The 12,533-nt window shown below is 41.8% G+C and overlaps 1 pseudogene across 1 annotated transcript; it reads left to right on the top strand.

The window, feature by feature from the left end:
• Window positions 1-9,216: 9,216 nt before the first annotated feature.
• On the top strand, window positions 9,217-9,418 carry LOC309957600 (small integral membrane protein 10-like protein 2A; annotated as a pseudogene). The gene has a single exon. The product of its transcript is annotated as a small integral membrane protein 10-like protein 2A (transcript).
• The last annotated feature ends 3,115 nt before the right edge of the window (window positions 9,419-12,533 follow it).

Below are 12,533 nucleotides of genomic sequence, written 5' to 3'. Positions count from 1 at the left end.
ACCACTCTTTGGTACCTTGATAGTGCTTATTTAGTATATATTTTTGGCATCCACTTTGTGCTAGAGTCTAAGGACATAGAGGTAAACTAAAAAAAAAATTAGCTTTGCCCACGTGAAGTTCACAGTCTTGTAGGGAAAACAACTCTTATACAAACAATCTTGTAAATGTAGCTATTATGTGATCCATTCCTGCAACAACACGTACCTCACAAAGTCTCACCTATGTGCAGATTGCATTACATTCCTTCCTTATGAAAATACAGATGCAATCTTTTTCTTTCTGAATGTCCTTTCTGTCCCACAATAGAGCTACAACCACAGGAAGCCATTAAGAGTCCACCCAACTGACTCTTTCAAGTGTGTTTCTGTCAGAGAGATAGGAATTAAAGAGGGAAATGGTGGTGGTTGTTTTTTGTAAGCTAAAATGCTTTCCATCTTGAGAAGCAATAAAGTCTGCTGTAGAAGCAGGGCACGTTTTCAAACCTCCTGTTCATTACAGAGATATGCATCTAAGGAACTTCCAGCCATGTTCTGGGTGACATTTTTTGAAATTCAAACAAAAAGGAGTTTGTTATAGAACTCACAAGGGCAGTTCTGAAAGCTTCATTGATTCCAATAATAATTTCCAATTAATTCATTTAGTTACTTCCTGATATTCTGAAATCAAGAGTTTTGAAAGCTGCTACCTTTAACCTTAGGTGAAATTTAAAATGCTATGACTTTAACTGATCCAACCTAAGCTAAACTTTTAGCCATTTATAAAAATGCAAAACAAAGTCTGGGCCCAGGTCTGAGATGAGTGATTTGCAATAATATTCTTCATTCGTTCCGTCTTTGGAATGATGAGTCCTGACACTCCGAGGGGATGTTAAGGATTTAGTGATAAATAGAATTACACCAGGTGCTTCTCCTGGCTGGGGCCTGAGGCCTGATAACAGAGATATCAATAAGGCCATAATGGGAACACATCCAGAATTCTCCCACTCAACCTGTCCAGTGTAATTATAGCTCCCCGGTGGAGGGGTGACGGTGGGCGCCCTAAGGAGATGGGTGGGTGGGAAAGAGAGGCTTTCAGTAGCTTTCCCCCTGCCATCATACCTTGCTAACAGCTGCGGTCATTAGCGGTCCCCCACCCTGTGTGTGGGGTGCAGCTATTCCCTAAGGTGCTCCCTCCCTGCTCAGATCTGGCCCCCTGCCATGGCTGTTGCACCCTCAGAGCTAGTCTGGAAGCAGCCGGTGCTGCCGCCTCCTTACCCCCATCAGCCACCGCATGTAGTTTCTAGCTTTTAAATGCAGGTCTCTCCATTTTTAGAAAACTGGCCACGGAAATACCTCAACCCACAGGCTAATTGAGAAATGAGGCTGTGTTCTATAAAAAGATTTCCCAGAAACTGAAAACTGAGCTTTGCTGATAAGCAGAGGCAGATTTACTGTGACTCTGACAAAGTCCACACTACAAGGTCCCGCTACAAGGTCCCTGGTCACAGAGTTCCTACCACTGCCTTGGGAGGGCCCCTAACAATGTGTTTATATGGTCATACGTTTTTTACAAATTTGCAAAAGCGCAATATTTTAACTGCAGCTGGTTAAGCCTCTTGTCTCTTTCCATGGTACCCCCCCCCCTTCATACCACTCTCCCCTATGCTGGTGGTTTGGGGATGTCTGAGAACAATTTTAGGGTCCAGGTAAAGAAAGAATGAGTTGGGTCTAAACTTATTTAGTCTGGATTTAATGGGACATATTTCCATGCTCAAATTCACTTTGGCGTATAGTTTAGTTATTGCTAGACATCCTGATGTAGGAACGGCTCTCAGGAACATCCCTGCCAATCACATGCTGACCCCCTCAGACTCACAAAGGAGTGATGCTCGTATATGTATGTGCGTAATGGAGAAGGAACATGTTAGAAGGAAGACTGGCTGGAAAAGCCTTTCCTCTCACGAAAGACCATGGCCCAGCATGTCTCAATTTCCCCACCAACTCATCTCCTGTTGAATTCTAGAAGCTTCTTTCTGCTCAAGGAGGCAGGGCTCTCCTTGGTGTGCGGGGAACACTGCCTCTCCTTCACTGCTGTAAGGTGGAATTAACACTGCCTCTGAGTTCCAGCTCTCAGCAGATTCTCTGTGCTGGGCTGGTAAAGACCACCACTCCCCTTTTCAAGGCTGTAGTAGACCCATTTCTGAAAAACTATATTTTTGTAAGTGAAATATTAAATATCTTGGAGGATCTCAATATTAAGAAGGATCTCGGGGAGAATTTTCACATAAAACAGATACTTGATTCCAAATTATTCTGATCCAACTTTTAGGGTTACAAATAATAGCTAATATACTTTGGACACTTGCTTCATGCTAGGCACTGTGTTAAGTATGTTTAATGTGCCTTATTTAATCTTTATATTAACCCAGTGAGTCACTATAATTATGCCACTTTTAGAGATGAGTCAGTCAATGCTTAGTAAGTAACTTGCTGAGGGCTTCCCAGTTCTGAAGTGATAGAAGCAGCCTTCAAAAGTTATATTTTTTTGAGTTTTAAGGATGCTTTTAATTTAATATGATTGTTATAATTACATAAAACATGAACATGTTTCCAAAGTCAAATCTATAAAAATATTGCCTCTATCCTCCTCCCCTCCATGCTATTTCATCCTTTCCCCACAGGTAACCCCTTTTTTATGGTTTATCCTTCCAAAATTTTTATATATGTAAGCAAACATCTTCTCCACTTTGCTAAATTTAGAGAAAACAAAACCAAGTAATGTACTTGAACCTAATCGCGTAGAGTGGAAGGCATAACCATGTAAAAATGATTCCAAAGTGACTTAAAACACAGTTATTTGATTGCTTTGATTACTTTGGAAGACAACAGGGGATCATCTCTCAATACACATCTACACACTACGTTCTGTCTTGGAGCCTGCTTCCTGAAGAACCCAAATGGCAACAGTAATAACACATTGAAATGCCTGGCTTTACCAGCAACTGAGCTGCTTCATTAAGGCTTCAATCATTCATGTCTTTGATTAGTAGCTCAAAGCCCTGAGGCTGTCTTGAAAATATTTCAAGTAGCCTATACTTAAAGAAGTCGACTCTTCTTTTTTTGTGGTCTATGGATATGAGCAAAATAGTTTGTCTTGAGCATTTAGGATCAGCTGGATTCATGTCACAGATCCTAGACCTGAAAAGTGATCCCAGAGCACAGGGAACGTCTCCTGGTTTTCTTCCTTGCAACTTTTTCACCCCAGGAGACAGATATCAATGTTGCCAAGTGCTTCACTCATCAGCTCATGGAAGGAGACCCCGCAACACCACTGATGTAGCAATCGCTCTGTGGATGCAAGTTTGCCCTTCAGAGAAATTCTAGGCCTCACATATACATTTGTATATTATTCCACATGGCCAAAAATTTCACACCGAGTGAACTGGAAGTACAGATCATTGCAAGTCTTGTTGCAGCTGCCATGTTTTTCCTACAACTGGGTTGTGAGGAGATACAACAGGCATCTGGGTTGTTAGTGACTGAGGATGGGAAATGCCACAGCTGGTCTATTGAGTGTAGAGTCTCTACTGGTTTAATTTTAGAAAAGATGAATATGTATAAGGGCTTTTGTGGCCTTGTTCATTACTTTGGTCCCTTTTCACATAAGATCTTGTATTCCTCAACCATGAATTCTATTAATGAAGAGTTTCCATGGTCAGAGAAGAAGTATTGTGTAAATCTTAACCGTTCTATTCATTTGCAGATGATTTCAAATTTGATCTTTATGTTAGAGCCAATGGGTTATTTTTTCAAATGGCAACTTCCAATGGGTCTACCTCATGTGGTTGTCGGAAGGATTAAATAAGATGCTGCAGGTAACGTCTTTCTCACGGAGCCTGGCACATAGTGAGTGCTCAATAAATACTAGCTGGAAGCAGAGTGCACCACAGTTAAACCACTCTGGTGTTGGAGGGCTTGAGGGTGAATCAGCTCTACCACTCACTATTTTTATGACCTTGGGCAAATAAGTTGACTTCTCTGTGCTTCAATTGTCTCATCTGAAGAATAGAGAGAATGATAGTCTCACTTCAGAGGGTTGTTGTAAGGAAGAAAACATTTCCATCAATGAACATCAGAAACATATGTTTGCATAAGTTAACATGTAAAGCACTTTTTTTTTTTTTTTTTTTTTTTTTTTTTGCGGTACGCGGGCCTCTCACTGTTGTGGCCTCTCCCGTTGCGGAGCACAGGCTCCGGATGCGCAGGCTCAGTGGCCATGGCTCACGAGCTCAGCCGCTCCGCGGCATGTGGGATCTTCCCAGACCGGGGCACGAACCCGTGTCCCCTGCATCGGCAGGCGGACTCTCAACCACTGCGCCACCAGGGAAGCCCTGTAAAGCACTTTTATTAGGAGCAATGGGATAATAAACTAAAGTGATCAAAATGGTTTCATCAGACTATGCACACAAAGTGTTTATTTAAGGTATTTATCATTTGTATTATACTGTCTAATTTTTTTTAAGATTACAAAAAGAATGTTTAATAAGGTATATCACAGAGTATTATCAATTTAGGAAAAACAGTGAAATGGCAATAAATAAGAAATGAATTATATTATGGCAAGAGGATTGGTTTGGAGTGAAGAGAAGGCCAAAGAGTATAAAATGGCTATTAAATGTTGGAGTTACAGCATGATGCATTTCATTTTATACTATGGAGTCTCTAGTCTAATCTTTTGTGAAAGTCTTCCTGAAAGAGTTGAGGTAATGACAATCTCAGGCTTCTTGGCTTATCTTCCCATAAAGCCTTCTCTCAAACTTTGAATATCGATTGTCAACCCATTTGGTAACCAACTTTTTTTTCAACAAATATTTGTACTGCTTAATTTTTATTGCTGTTGTTGTGTACTGTTAACACTTATCAGATGCTTACCATCCATGTCCCAGGCACTCTGCTGGACGATTCCTAAGCATTGCCTCATGTAATCCTCTCAACATTCCCCATAATAACAGGTAAGGCAACTAAGACACAGAGCACATCAGTGACTTGCCCAAGGATCAGCCACTTGAACCACAGTGTGTCCTAATCCATACCTCTTGCCTCACTTTATTCTATATCTTATGATAGTCTAAAACCATTGCTAACAAAATCACATGTACAATAGAATGCTAAAAATAAATAAAGCCTCTGGGAAGGGGGCCAATAATTGAGACTGGAGCCTCGGATAAAATAGTTATTGCATTAAGCATTAATTTAGAGCTAAGCTTCCCAACAACCAAGGCAAAACAGAGTACACAATGCTTCATACGGTATCTGATTTTAAAAACAAGCCATGCTCTTCCTTCCCTCACCCTGAACCTGGAGTACTCCTACTCATTTATTCATCAATAAAATCTAGTAAACATCTACTTTTGCCATACACATTTCAGTCCTTCAAAAGACACACTAGTCCCTGACACCAAACTCTCAGCTAAGCTTATGGTGTGGTTTTTCATAGGACAGATATGGGATGATCTGTTGAACAATGTCTTCATAAGAGCTGGTGCAGGAGCTGCATGACCACAGTCTGAGTGACCACTGCTAGTGTCAGCCCTCAATAAAAGCAGATAGTGAAACCGAGCAGGGCCCTGTGGGGCTCCTGGCACGGAGGCCTTTTTGTCCCCCGTTTCTTGTAGGCAAGACTCCAGCCTCCATGACCTTCCCTGAGTTCCGGAGGGCTGATTCGAACAGTTGCTAAACAAGGGAGGAGCAGCCTACAAACCACTTGAAGCCGGATTAAAGGGACCAGAGAAGCTCATCAAGATTAGGAGACCGGGGCTTCCCTGGTGGCGCAGTGGTTGAGAGTCCGCCTGCCGATGCAGGGGACACGGGTTCGTGCCCCGGTCCGGGAAGATCCCACATGCCGCGGAGCGGCTGGGCCCGTGAGCCATGGCCGCTGAGCCTGCGCGTCCGGAGCCTGTGCTCCGCAACGGGAGAGGCCGCAACAGTGAGAGGCCCGCGAACCATACAAAAAAAAAAAGATTAGGAGACCGACCACCTGAGATGAGATGAAGGGAGTGCAGGCCCTGTACACACCCTAATCTTGTCAGCAACCCCACCCTTGAGCTATTGCTATAAAACGCCTCATCAAATCCTCCTAGGTGGGGACATACACTTTTTCAGGGCAGGAGCCCTCTGTGTCCCCCTTTGCCTGGCAAAGCAATAAAGCTATTCTTTTCTCTTTTTTTTTTTAATTAATTAATTTGTGGCTGCGTTGGGTCTTCGTTGCTGCTTTCCCTAGTTGCGGTGAGCGGGGGCTACTCTTCATTGTCGTGCGTGGGCTTCTCATTGCAGTGGCTCTCTTGTTGTGGAGCCTGGGCTCTAGGCGTGCAGGCTTCAGTAGTTGTTGCACATGGGCTCAGTAGTTATGGCTCGCGGGCTGTAGAGAGCAGGCTCAGTAGTTGTGGTGCACGGGCTTAGTTGCTCCACGGCATGTGGGATCTTCCCGGACCAGGGCTCGAACCCTTGTCCCCTGCATTGGCAGGCGGATTCTTAACCACTGTGCCACCAGGGAAGCCCCAAGCTATTCTTTTCTACTTCACCCAAAACTCTGTCTCCAAGATTCAATTCAACACTAGTGCACAGAGGCCGAGCTTTTGGCATCAGTAGCAGCATATTCAATCCATGGGTCGTGGTAGGGTTAAGTACCACAGGGATCTTTGTAAGACCACGAAGTACTATGATCTGTTCAACTGAAAATAACGAATGATGCCATTGTGTAAGATAGTGCATTGTTTTATACTGGACTTGAATATGTATAAGGAGTAGCAGGCCCAAAGATTTAAGAGGAAATCGTGGAAGAAATTAAAATTTTTTAAGTGTTAAATTCTATCCATTGAGGTAATATATTTTCCTGAAAATTGGGGGAAACTAGATATCAGTAGCAGAACATCTTGACATAGCCATAGAAAAGTAGTGATCATAAAACAAGATTACAAGTGAGAGGACAGAACTCCTTGATGCCTCCCTTGTTCATGTGAGTGTGGCTGAAGTTTGGTGGTCAAAGCAGGGAATGAGGAACTGGCCAAGCCAGAGGAGTCCAGAGCGTTGGGCTGCTGCCCTCCAAGTCCCTGGGGTGGGGGAGGGGCATCCGGACCCAGAAGTCAGCCTCCTTCCATAGAAGGGATTCCTTGCTATGCCATCATCTAGGTATTCTATTTCTTACTCTGCCTTTGGGCCCAAAAGCAACAGGCTAATGTGCCTTCTGTATTTCCAAGACAGGGTAGCATAATGCAGCATTTCCCAAACTTTGATGAGAAAAAGCTTTGTTGGCAGCACCTATTAATATCTCCAGAACAATGTTCCTCGTGACACACTGATCTAATGTAATGTGTATACATAAGTGAATAAACTCTGGCCAATGTTCAAGATAAGGGAAATAATCCTTGTATTATGCTTTCATCTTGCTTTCAATTTTAGACGTTGGTTTTTCTTTAAACAAGGCCTTCTGACTCACTGAAGCTCTTTGTGCAAGGAGGTATGTTTGCATTTCAAAGTCTCATGTTTCCTAAGAAAGCCAAGTTCTGAAAACACGTTTTGCTGTGATAAAGACTTTTCTGAGATTATAAAGCTAAACAAAAAGTACAATGAATTTAAAAGTTCTTTCTTACCATGGATTTAGCAACAAGAGACCCCAAAATACTTATTTATACAATCTTCTTTGCCTATGAATCCACTGGGCAACTACATAACCAACAGGTTAAAGAAACACATATAGTTGTACATATGTGGGTGAGTTCATGGGTAGTAACTGTAGGGTATGTGTTCTTCAGGAATATTAACTCTTCTCCTCCAGCGGTGTGACTTTGACAAACCACTTCCTATGTATATTTCAATCTTGCCATCTGAAAAATGAAGGTGTTGGATTATAGTGTTTTTAATACTTCCCCAAAGATGAGAATCCCTAGAAGTAGTGGTTAAATATTGAGATTATTAAACCCTCTATTTGAACTTCTGATTAAATGGACCTAGGTTGTTTGTTTATTTTTTATTTGTTTGCTTATATGCTTGTTTGTTCATTTGTTTTTAAACAAAGCCTCTAGGTCTTTATCTTCAAGGAATTTGAAAACTTGATTAGATGACTCAGGGACTTTCCATCTCTGCCATTCTATAATTCTGTGACTCAGTGAGGTGGGAGATCCACTAGCCCCCTCAACAGAAGCTTACTGTAGTTAAGATGAGACCTTGGGGGACTTCTCTGGTGGCCCAGTGGTTAAGAATTTGCCTCCCAATGCAGGGGATGGCTTCGATCCCTGGTCGGTGAACTAGCTCCCACTTGCATGCCGCAACTAAGAGTTAGCATGCCACAACCAAGACCTGGGACAACCAAAAATAAATAAATTAATTGATTAAATAAAATTTAAAAAAAAAAAGATGAGACCTTGGGAAATTTCTCTTTCTTAGCTTCTCCCCCGTGAAGAGTGACATCCAGATAAGTTTGTGTGAAATAGATACCTACCTCTCATAAGTCAAGGAGATGATAAGTCCTATGAAAACAACAAACCCTAGTTATGTGGTGGTTATTAAAACTGTGAACACTCTCCCCCTTAACTCTCCTGATGTGTTCTCTTAAATAAATGTCTCACTCAGGGTCCTAGTGTCTGTCCTCCTCACCAAACCTCATGCTGATAACTTTCAACATCCAGAAATGGTTTGAGAACCGCCTAACTCCATGACCTGTTGTCAAACCTCAAACTCCTAGAAACACCAAGTCTGATCACTTACTTTTTCTTCTCTGGAAGCCAATTGGTCCCCCTGAGACTGACCCAACCATTTCTGGGAACTGGTTGGAAAAATGAAGTCTGGTTTTCCAACCAATCCTTTGAGATAATCAGAAGACAGAAGGCTAAAAGGTCCTGTGACTTTAGCTTCTCTAAAAGAAAACCTATAGGACAGCACCCAAACACAATCATCTCAATGTTAATTTTTAAAACTGAAGTTGCACCTTTCCCTGTCCAAATCAATGATTCATGCAGGGAGGAAAGCAGCATCGTGTTTTGCTGCTGAAAGACTGTAATCTCTTTCTCTGAACATCTTTAAGAACAGTGCTGGGCGGTGGCCCGAGCGCAGCCGGAGGAGGCGGAGGACGCCCGCCCTGCACCGCAGCTCGCATCTGCGGCCGCGCGATCCACCTCCAGCGCCGCTTCTCCCGCGTGCGTCCCTCTGGCCGCGGAGCCGGCGGGAGGCCACAGCAGACCGATGGCGGCGGCCCTGTCGGGCCTGGCGGTACGGCTGTCGCGCTCCGCCGCGACCGGCGGCTCGTACGGCGCCTTCTGCAAGGGGCTCACACGCACGCTGATCATCTTCTTCGACCTGGCCTGGAGGTCTGCGCATGAACTTCCCCTACTTCTAAGTCGTGGCTTCGGTGATTCTCAAAGTGCGCCTGCAGGTACATATTTAGAGCAACTAACTTGTGGCACTCTGGGAGGGGGGTGCCCAGCAGGATGGCTGAGCTCCACCCCCGACCTCGCCCGCCCTAGAGCAAAGCGACCAGCTCGCCTCGCGCACACAGACTTGCCTGCCGGTCTTGCCATTGCCCCATCTTTTCATATAAATGGGCGGCTAGAAATCATTTGCTGAAAGCCTGCAATATAACCAAAAAAGCCTAAGATATAATAAAATGTTGAATCTCAAGGAAATAGCTAATTCAAAGAACAGAACTTAAAAATCTGAAAGTCCTCAGAAATATTTGAGAAGTTCTTGCATCCATAAAACAAAAGACAGCACCGAATGTAGGGAAATGACAGTAAGCACAGGATGCCCTAAGGGGGAAAAAAGGAAAAGTTACTAACAACTTAAAAAAAGATAAACTGTACAAGAATGGTCCAAATAGGAGACAAATCTTGCAAATTAGAAAAAGAAGAGAAGAGACTTCCAACTGAATGGAATCGATTCTAGGCAACAGATGGATGGAGTTAGACGGAGGAAATTTACAACATGATCTGAAGGCAGACATTTCTTCATCCCCAAAGAAAAAACAACGGCAAACAGAATCTACTGGGAAAAACAAACATTTCAAACTGTACAAGGAGAGCATGCTTCACATATGAAGCAACCTCAGATGTGGCCTGTTTTTCAACCGTTGCCTGGAGTGTGAGAAAGGGAATCTGAACACTGGCATGTGGATCAAAACTCTGCAGTCACAGAAAATCCAATCATAGCGTTCAACTTTACCATTCAGTGAACAGTGTTTAAATAATCATTGCAATGGAAATATTAGTTACGCATTTTCATTTTTAGAGTAAATCTCTAGGCAAAGCAGGGGAGACAGTTATAGAACAGAGTGGGAATGTTAACCAACTTTGACAAGTACAGGCAACAAGTTGGCAGGCAAAGAGGAAGAAATGGAATAGTGGTGTTATTCTCCTAAACTAGGAAGTCCAGATACTGTCTCTAGTTGAAAGAATAAGAGAGATTTAGGGGTTAGATTTTTTAAGTGAACAAGGTAACCAACAAAAGAGTTAAAAATAGTGATACAACCAAATGGAGGAGGGAGGAAAACCAAGGGGATAGCAGGAAGTCAGCAGAAAATGCCTCATGTCATCAAGTTAAGAAATAGTAAGAAAAACATATTATTAGGAAAAATGGAGTTAACCTCTAAACAGACATGTAAAAGTTTTTGCCTCTGGGTTGGGAAAGCAAAAGTTGAGAAGGGTGGATGGGGATTTACTGCTTTTCACTATATGTCCTTTTGTACTGGTTGATTTTCCTAAATCTCTTACATGCATGTATTACTTTGATTAAAAGTTAAAACTTATTAAAAATGAATTTACTGCAATTAAAAAAAAAGAGTGTCGATCAGAGTGAGAGAAAATAATTGACACCAGGGAAAGGAAATATAGATATGAGACTGATGAGGTTAAGTAAAAATCCTGAAATCCTGAATTTGAAATGCAAGTATCAGTATGAACTCATGATATATATATATATATATATATATATATATATATTTCTTTTTAATAAATTTATTTATTTTTGGCTGAGTTGGATCTTTGTTGCTGCTCGGGGGCTTTCTCTAGTTGCAGCGAGAGGGGGCTACTCTTCGTTGTGGTGTGCGGGCTTCTTGTTGCAGTGGCTTCTCTTGTTGTGGAGCACGGGCTCTAGGCGCGCGGGCTTCAGTAGTCGTGGCTCACCGGCTTAGTTGCTCTGCGGCATGTGGGATCTTCCTGGACCAGGGCTCTAACCCGTGTCCCCTGCATTGGCAGGCAGATCCGTAACCACTGTGCCACCAGGGAAGCCCAACTCATGATATATTTTATCTTAAAAAAAAAAAGTATTTTCTAGCTCTTTCCATGGAAAAGGCCTAGAAACAATGAACCAACCAAGTAGAATAAAGACATGTAGTACACAGACTGTGATGCTTAAATCCTATTTTCCACCAAAAAGAGCCAGGGCTCCTTGGAGAAATGGATGATTCCAAATCTAGGGTAGAAAATTACACGGCAAGCTTGGATTGTGTTGCCATGCTAGAAAGCAAGGAAACTATTAAAGACCACTAAGATTATGTCAGAAGGACTTGGGAGCTAACTTAGAGGATCGCACTAGTCAAAAGATGGGACAATTTGAACACTAATAAGAATAATCACTGTAATGTATGGAAACCATCAAACATATTAAAAATCCATGAATTTATTATGATGTGCTTAAGTCTTCATTAGTCAAAAAAAAAAGTGCACTGGTCATATGTGGTGGACCCTAGGGAATCAACTCATTATTTTGAAAACTTGTAAATAAAGGAAAAGAATCAAGCACTTAGCCTGTTTGCTGTACAATCTGTGATTCAGCCAAGTAGTGGATTAGGAGAAGTTTCTCTTTATAGAGTATTTCAGCTAAATACATTGTAAAGGAATGATATAATTTGACTATTGTCAACTTACACTTCTTAATGGATCTATATAATGATCATCAATAGTTGCTAATATCACAAACAAAGAAACAACCAGACTATGCATCTCCTGATGGAAATATACACCATCCAGGAAGTATTCTTGCCAACAAACTCAAATTGGAATCTGATTAAGTCTCTAGATCTAACCACAAATTTACAGGACATACAGGGGTCAGAGAAAGATGAAAGCAGGAAAATACAGACTATATGGAAAACTTTATAAGACACTGACCCAGTTTCCTCAATGAATAAATTGCAAAGAAAAGAAGAAAAAAGGAAAGAGGGTGACTTTTAGGTTAAAATGGACAAACATATCAACTCTTCAATGCATGGATTTCATTTGGATCCTGATTCTAACTAAAAATAATAAACAATTATGAGACAATCAGGAAATTTGAACACAGGCTAAATATATAATGATATTAAGGACTTACTTTTTTTAAGTGTAGAAATCATTCTGGTTGTTTTAAAAATAGTTCTTAGATTTTAAATACTCACACCTATTTATGGAAAAGTGATATATACCTGACATTTGCTTCAAAATAATCTGGCTTGTGGAGAGTAGAGAGTATAGAGGGAAACTAGATGGCTTATGAATTGATAGTTATTAAGCTGGATGATGGTTACA

This window comes from Leucopleurus acutus, assembly GCF_964270905.1.
Source record: "Leucopleurus acutus genome assembly, chromosome: 2".
Lineage (NCBI taxonomy): Eukaryota > Metazoa > Chordata > Mammalia > Artiodactyla > Delphinidae > Leucopleurus > Leucopleurus acutus.
Note: the sequence above shows the minus strand (reverse complement) of the source record. Positions and strands in the feature narration are given on the sequence as shown.